Source organism: Chrysochloris asiatica, unplaced genomic scaffold (assembly GCF_000296735.1).
Source record: "Chrysochloris asiatica unplaced genomic scaffold, ChrAsi1.0 scaffold00368, whole genome shotgun sequence".
NCBI classification, from domain to species: domain Eukaryota; kingdom Metazoa; phylum Chordata; class Mammalia; order Afrosoricida; family Chrysochloridae; genus Chrysochloris; species Chrysochloris asiatica.
Window position 1 is genome coordinate 523,952 of NW_006408886.1, and position 8,334 is coordinate 532,285.

Consider the following 8,334-nt stretch of genomic DNA (forward strand, 5'->3'; position numbering starts at 1 on the left):
AGAGCCCTAGAAAGGGTTGTTATGAGTCTGAATCAACTTGATGGCAGTGGGTTTGGTTTGGGGGAATTAATTAATATGAGGGCTCCAAGATGGCATCATGGAAGCCATCAATGAAAGCAAGGATGTAGAAGCTAGGACAAGCTGAGAGTCTGAGGATCACAAGACTAAAATGATACAATAGAACCTGAGTATTGCAGTCCAGTCTTCTGAAGATTTCACTACCATCTACCTTCAAAATCCATATGCTATATAGTTTTTCTAAACAGGAAACCAGGGGTGAAGGAGTATTTATCTCTATTGCCCACTAATACATTTTTAACTTTTGTGTTTTTGTGCTCTCGTGTCTGTTCCAACTCACAAGGACCATGCATAAATTTTCTGAGAGTGATTAGTAGATCTGAACTGCCAACCACTACTTATCTTACAGCATCACACCAGGGCTCATTCTTCTTAATAGAGAACAAGATTTTTTAGAATATGAAAAGCTGCTCAGGACATCATCTTTCAGGGACAGACCACGTAAAGTATTTCTCAGGGCTGGTTCTTTATAAAGCCAAAAAATAAGGGCAGCCAACTTTCAGGAGATACTAATACATATACTGACAAAAAGTATTTTCCCTTTCCTAAAGTTAATATGCTGTTAACTTCAACTGTGTTATATTATAGCCGATCCTTTTCTGTCAGCAAAAAGACCTATTTTAGAATTAAAGTATAATTTTGGTTGTTAGCTTTTTGTAATTCAGAACATAGCTGAAATCAAAATGTCTGCAATTGTCCCTAAATTCACATCTTTGAAAGGTCATTTTCTCTAGTCACATGAATTTATCTGAATCATTGCCATCCTGATTTGAAGATATATTTTCAATTTTCATTAGTGATGAATAGCTCCTAAGTTCATCCATTTCCCTCTTCTTCCTTTTTTCTCTTTCTATTTCATTTCCTGAATTTCGGCTTTCTATTCATTTCTCTCTTCACGGTCTCTGCATTCTTTCTCTGCTGCTAGGTCTGGAAACTGCTCATTTTGGTCTTTTCTAATCAGTTCAATATCTCATTCACTTTCTTCTCCACTGTCACAATTTTTACATCCTTTTGCCTGTGAAAGCCTATCTGTCCCACATCCATGTCAGCTGTTTTCTTCAGGTTAGACCACGGAGAGGATATACCACATTAACATTGTTGTTCATCTTGCAGCCTTGAATACTATTGGCCTTGACAAGGTGTGCACAGTCCATCAGCACTTCCTTTGGAATGTCTTCAATCTTTTTCCCCAAATATCTCAGGCCAGCCATACTTTATTAAATCTTCATTTTCATATTATCTTTTCCCATGTAAATGGTGTAAGTAAATGAATTACGCTGCAGCTGGTGAAGTAGAACACCATGGTCCCGGCATTGGAGCTGCCACTCTTGCGCAGAGCAGCAGTGCTCAACCAGAGCCCAGGATACTAGATTCACGGTGGCTGGCTGCTTCTCCTTCCATTTACTTTTGATGCTTTCTGTGTCACTCAATATTTTGTGCATAGAATCCTTCAATATTGCAAGTCAAAGCTTATAATTTTTTTTTCTTTTCCCTTCAATTCTTTCAGCTTGGAAAATGTGGAGCATGGTCTTCCCTTTTGGTTTTCTATACTCAGGTTTTTGCACATTTCATTATAATACTTTACTTCGTCTTCTCCAGCTGCCCTTTGAAATTTTCTGTTCAATTCTCTATCTCGTCATTTCTTCCATTTGCTTTAGTATCACTATGCTCAAGAGCAAGTTTCAGAGTATCTTCTCAGATCCACTTTGGTCTTTTCTTTCTTGTATATAACATTTCCTCAAAAACATTATACAGGGTCCCTATGAGTCAGTACTGACTAGATGGCATTTAACAACAAATGGAGAAAAGACAAGTTGTCAAAGACTTTATTTTGCTTGGATCCACATAAATACTCAAGGAAGCGGCAGTCACAAAATCAAGGGACATATCGCATTAGGCAAATCTGCTGCATAAGACTCCTTTAAAGTGTTCAGGAGCAAAGCTCTTAGTTTGAAATTTTGAATTATATGGTATTGGAGAAGAACACTGAAAATACCATGGACTGCCAGAATGAAAAAATCTGAATTGCAAGAATTACAATTAGAATGCTCCTTTAAAAGTCAGGATGGTGAGACTTCATCTCTCACACTTTGGACATACTGTCAGGAGGGACCAATCCCTGAAGTAAGACATCATGTTCAGTAGAGTGGAAGGTCAATGAAAAGGAGGAAGACCCCCAAGGACATGGATTGACATAGTAGCAGAAGCAATAGAATCAAACATAGTAACTGTCAAGATGGCACAGACCTGGGCAGTATTTTGTTTTGTTGGGCACAGGGTCCCTATGAGTTGGAGCTTACTCAGTGGCACCTATCAATAACAACATGAACAATAACAACATGAACTTCTATGAGTTATGTGAATTAAATTAAGATGTCTCACGAGACTATGGTTCTAATTCTTCAAACCAAGGAAACAAGAATGTCTAAGAATTATCCAGAGTCCAGGTGGGATGCTGTAGGATAAGCACTGAACGGGTAACTGCAAAGTCACCAGTTCAAACACACCAGTTGCTCCTCAGAAACCCTATATAGGTTTGTTGTGAGTCAGAATCAACTAAATAGCATTTAACAAGAAATATCCATGAAATTCCCCTTATGTGCTTTATGATAAAGATGAATGTGTGTACATACAGCCACATAAATGCATATACATTTATTATGGTTTAACTTGTTAGGTGCCATCAAGTCGCTACCGACTCATAGTGACCTTATGCACAGCAAATTGAAACACCGCCCGATCTTGGGCCAACATCACTACTGTTGCCACACTTGAGCCCACTAATGCTTCCAATTGCCAATCCATCTCACTGGGGGTCTTCCGCTTTTCCTCTGACCTTCCACCTTTCCAAACATGATATCCTTCTCCAGCAACTGGTACCTCCAAACAATATATCCTAAGTATGAGAGACAAAGTTTAGCCTTCTTGGCCTCCAAGGAGCACTCTGGATGCTCTTCTGCCAACACAAATCTGTTGGTTGTTTTGGCAGCCAATGGCACTTTCAATATTCTCCTCCAAGACCTTAACACAAAAGCATCAATTCTGTTACAGTCTTCCTTATTCACTGTCCAGCTTTTACATGCATATGAGATTACTGAAAATACCATGGCTTGTGTCAGGCACACCTTAGTCCTCAAGCTGACATCTTTGCTCTTCAACCGTTTAAAAAGGTCTTGTGCAGCAGATTTGCCTAATGCAATATGTCGTCTGATTTCTTGACTGCTGCTTCTGTGATTCTTTTAGCAGTCCATGGCACTTCTAGTATTCTCCTCCAACACAACCACTCAAAGGCATCAATTCTTCTATGGTCTTCCTTATTCATTGTCCAGCTTTCGCATCCATATGAGGTTATTGAAAATACCATGGCTTGGGTCAGGTGCACCTTAGTCCTCAAGCTGACATCTCTGCTCTTCAACACTTTAAAAAAAGTTCCTGTGCAGCAGATTTGCCTAATGCAATACATCGTCTGATCTCTTGACTGCTGCTTCCACAAGCGTTGATAGTTGATCCAAGAAGAATGAAGTCCTTGACAACTTCAATCTGACTTACTTTGAGCATACCATTTATATATATATGGTATGCTCAAAGTAAGTCACTTTTATATACATTTATGTATATATATAAAACTGACTTATTTTGCTCACATAATATCCTCCGGATGTTTTGCATTGCGTTTTTCTTTATTGCCGAGTAGTACTCCATTGTATGTAAGTACCGCATCATTTTACTGATCCTTTCATCCACAGACTGGCATTTAGGTTGTTTCCATCTTTTTTACCTATTGTTGAATAGTGCTTCGATGAACACAGATATACATGTCTGCTCATGCTATTGTTATTAGACGCCTGGGATATACACTTGAGTCCTGGTGTGGCTGTGGGCTAATGCGCTAGACTGCAAAAATCACTTTGAATCACAAGGTCAGCCTTTCAAGCTTACCAGTCACTCCTTGGAAACCCTATATAGGGTTGCTATGGGTCAGAATCGACTTGCCAGCACTTGACAACAAAAACAAGGGTACATGTTTAGGAGTGCAACTGTGGGGTCCTGGTATGGTGCTGTAGAATAAGCACTATATTACAAACTGCAGGTTTTGTGGTTCAAACTCACCAGCCTCTCCTTAGAAACCCTATACACGGGTTGTTATGAATCAGAACCAACTTGATGGCATGTAACACCACCAAAAACTACCTCTAAGAAGATTGGTAATAAAAAAGGGGGAGTAGATAATCTTTCTGTACAGGAACAGAGGCCACTAGGCCAGCAAGGGAGAAGAGAATGAATGGAATGTGGGACCCTATCCTAAGATGGAGGCAGAGATGAAAACATGGAGAGATAGAGCAGCTGAGGACTCCAGACTCATGGGAAGAGAAAGGCTGTGTGCTGTCAGCCAGGAGGCAGGCTTGCAGAATGTTCCCTTTGGTTGTTTAAATGACTAATATTCCTGAGTGTTTCTGTGTACATCCCTCCCCCACAAAAACAAAAAAAAACCCAGAGGGAATAAAAGCAAATACTGCTGAATTATGATGCATGAGACTGTAATAACTGCAATGAAACAATGAGTGTGAAATTGATGTTCTCCCATGTAAACTATCACTCAATTCACAATGAAAACTTAAACAAATAAATAAATAAAAGGTATAAACAAACAAACAAAAACTACCTCTAATTTTTTTAAGGAGGTTCCAGACTGTTTCCCAAAATGGCTGAATAATTTTCCATTCTCACCGGCAATGTTGTTGTTGTTGTTAAATTCATGGAATTGGTTCAGACTCATGGAACTCTGTATAGGGTTTCCAAGGTAAAGCTGGTGGATTTGAACTGCTAACACTGTGGTTAGCAATCCAGTGCCTATCCGACTGCGCCCCACCAGGACTCCATTTTTGTGTTAAATGACATCTTGTCAGTTCTGACTCATAGCACCAATGTATAAGGTTTCTGAGGAGAGGCTGGTGAGAGGACTCCATAGAAGGTTCCAATTTCCCCATACCACCTCCAACACAGTTTCCTCAATAAAAACTAGAGAATGAAATGGTACCTCACTGCATTTCTCTGACATTTGTATATCCTCTTTGATGAAGTATTTGTTAAGTCCTTTGTCCAGTTTTTAATGGAAAATTTAGCTCTTTTTAAGCAGACCATTCCTATTTTCATTTTGAAGACAAATCAGCTTTAATTTTGCAAAATAGGTGATGAGTATTCTTGACAAATCAGATAGAATACAGAAAGCAAGCTTTATAGTGCCTAAAAATGTTATACCATCTGCATCCCTTTTTATTCTCTTTAGAGGTTTTTTATTAAACCCAAATATTGACTTACATGATACAAATCAAAGGAATTTTGTTATGATAAGAAAGATAAAAAATTAAACGAAATGAACTTCTGGTTTCCGGCTGCAGCTAGGCGAGTCAGGTAGGGAAAGTTCCAGTGAGAAGAGAGGGGGATCTCACAAAGGAAACTTTCATATAGCAAACCCACAGCCTTCAACTATCATAAGACCTAGTGCTTCAATCTCCCGAACTCGCATTTTTTAAAAATCACACTACAGAGGAAACTGCGGGCATCTTAAAAATCTCGCCCAAGGAAGAGTGGGAGTTACGGTGACTACCCCGCCCCTGCAGAGTTTAGAGGGCGGGGCTAAACTCAGCCCATTAAGAAAGCAGCGTTTCCAGCAAAATAATAAACCTAAACAAACAAAACCGCAAGAAGAGGCACAACCCGCCCCCACCTCAAAATCTCCCTGCCCCAGCTTAAGATCTCAGCACGGACATCAGGCGAGACAATTTACTCAAGGCACAGAGGGAGAGGGGTGGCGACTTTTTGACGTCATCCGCCACTGCCACAAATCTGAAGCAGCCTTACTCCGAGGTAGCAGCGTGGATCTTCCAGCTATTGTTCTGGCAGGACACGCAACTTCTCTCCCAGGGAACAGATTAAAATCCCCAGCTATCAATCAGGCAACCCACAGCTGGGCGGCTGCCTGAGTTCACTGGGCAGGAAACACCTAAGGCAATCTCTGAAAACCCAACAGAACAGGTCTCACCCATCCCAAGATTGGCGCTGAGCACATGTAGATAACTGACAATCAGAGACAAAAATAGTGGTCGATCTTTCTCCCAATAACTCCCCAATATATATCTGCCCAGCTATACGGCAGTGGCTAGAGGAGAGGGCCGAAAGAGGGATCACTCCCACCCCTGCTGGAGGCTTCTATTTACACACACAATGCTGGTGTAGCACGAAAAAGTTGACCAAAGCCTCATCTCTGCTCCAAAGGGGTGATTTCTGCCTATGCATTTATATGACATCTGCTTTTGGTCCTTTGGATCACACATCTTTCATGGAGGTGGGAGCTTTTCCTCCCTACCTCACCTAAGAAGCAGCAGCAATTTTGGCGACATAACCAAGCTATAGGCATACACCATAATACTCCACCAGTTAGATAAGACCTAACAACACCTGCTACGCCTTACAAACAATGAGGGAAGTCTATCACCTGATCATATTAATAATAATTATAATAATATAATAATAACCATGACCAATAAGAAACTATTAACATTATTGAAACACGTCCAAAAGCAAAAGAGAGCAGTTGATACAAATGAGCTAGCGACAAAGGCTTTATAGAGGAGGAGGAGCGGGTTCTGGATATGACTGAGAGGGAATTCAGAAGAATGATACGGAAACAAATTCAAATACTCCAAAAAGGGGTTGAGGAAAATAAGGAAGAAGTAAGGAAAGTACTGCAGGAACAATCAAATAGGATTGACATGGCACTGAAAACAATTCAAAACCTGTAAACAGATGTCCAGTGGAAGACAAATCTCTTAATACTGCCAAGATAGAACAGGAAGCAGCTAAAAGGATAAACCAATGTAAAGCGAGTCTAAGATTCATGATGGATAACATAAGGAGGAATAATGTAAGAATTATTGGCATTCTGGAACAAGAAGAATCAGAGAAGTCCACAGAGGAGATAACTGAAGAGCTTCTGGAAGAAAATTTGCCTAACATCTTGAAAGATGAGAAGATAAACATTCAAGAAACCCAACGTACCCCAGGAAGGATAGACCCCAAAAGGAAGTCTCTAAAACATATAATAATCAAGCTCTCCAAAATCAAAGACAAGGAAAGAATACTAAAAGCGGCCAGGGAGAAGAGAAATATAAAGGCAAGCAAATTAGATTAGGCTCTGACTATTCAGAACAAACCATGCAGGCAAGAAGGCAATGGGGAGACATATACAAAACACTGCAAGAAAAAAACTCTCAATCAAGAATTGTCTATCCTGCAAAACTATCAATCAAATACGATGGTGCGATCAAAACATTCCAGGATAAACAGAATTTGAGAGATTTTATCAAAACCAACCCCGCATTGCAAAACATCCTAAAGGGAGTTCTGTGGATGGAGAACCAACAAGAACACACAACACACAGAGATTGACAGGTATGGAAACACCACCTGGAACACAGCCAACAGAGAGTAGAGTCCAGAACAGAACGAGACTACAACAAAAAACTCAAGGGAGCAGAGATATCATCTGAAGGACATAAACACATCAATGTCAAAGAAGGGACAAACGCTGCAACAGAAGCGCAGATGGTGGGGATGCCAGGAGAAATTACAGGTTACAATGGAGTATCCTAAATGCAGAGAAAAGCTAGTAGACAACAAGGTAACCACAAAGTAAGTTAACATTCCAAAACATATTGTAAAAACTAATTCCCAAGCAGAACAAGCGAACAGAGAAACTAGGAAGAAACCAACCTGAAACAACTCAAAGGGCAGAAATCCAACACAAGAAGGAAAGCAGAACCACAGAACGAACAGCACCGCCAAAAAAGTAACATAATGACAGCAATCAATTCATTGTTATTGTTGTTGTCAGGTGCCATCAAGTCAGAACCGTCTCATAACGACCCCATGCACAGCAGAAAGAAACAATGTCCGATCCTGGGCCAACCTCACTACTGCTGCCACACTTGACACCATCAATGATGTCATCTGGCTAATCCATCTCGTTGGGGGTCTTCCTCTTTTTCTCTGACCCTCCACCTTATCCAACATGACATCCTTCTCCATGGCTTGGGTCAGGCACACCTTAGTCCTCAAGCTGACATCTTTGCTCTTCAATACTTTAAAAAGTTCCTGTGCAGCAGATTTGCCCAATGTAATACGTTGTCTGAGCTCTTGACTGCTGCTTCCGCGAGTGTTGATAGTTGATCCAAGAAGAATGAAGTCCTTGACAAC

At 40.4% G+C, this 8,334-nt stretch overlaps 1 pseudogene; it reads right to left on the bottom strand.

Moving 5' to 3' along the window:
- Positions 1-812: 812 nt before the first annotated feature.
- Positions 813-1,381, bottom strand: LOC102838437 (annotated as a pseudogene).
- Between the last annotated feature and the right edge of the window lie 6,953 nt (positions 1,382-8,334).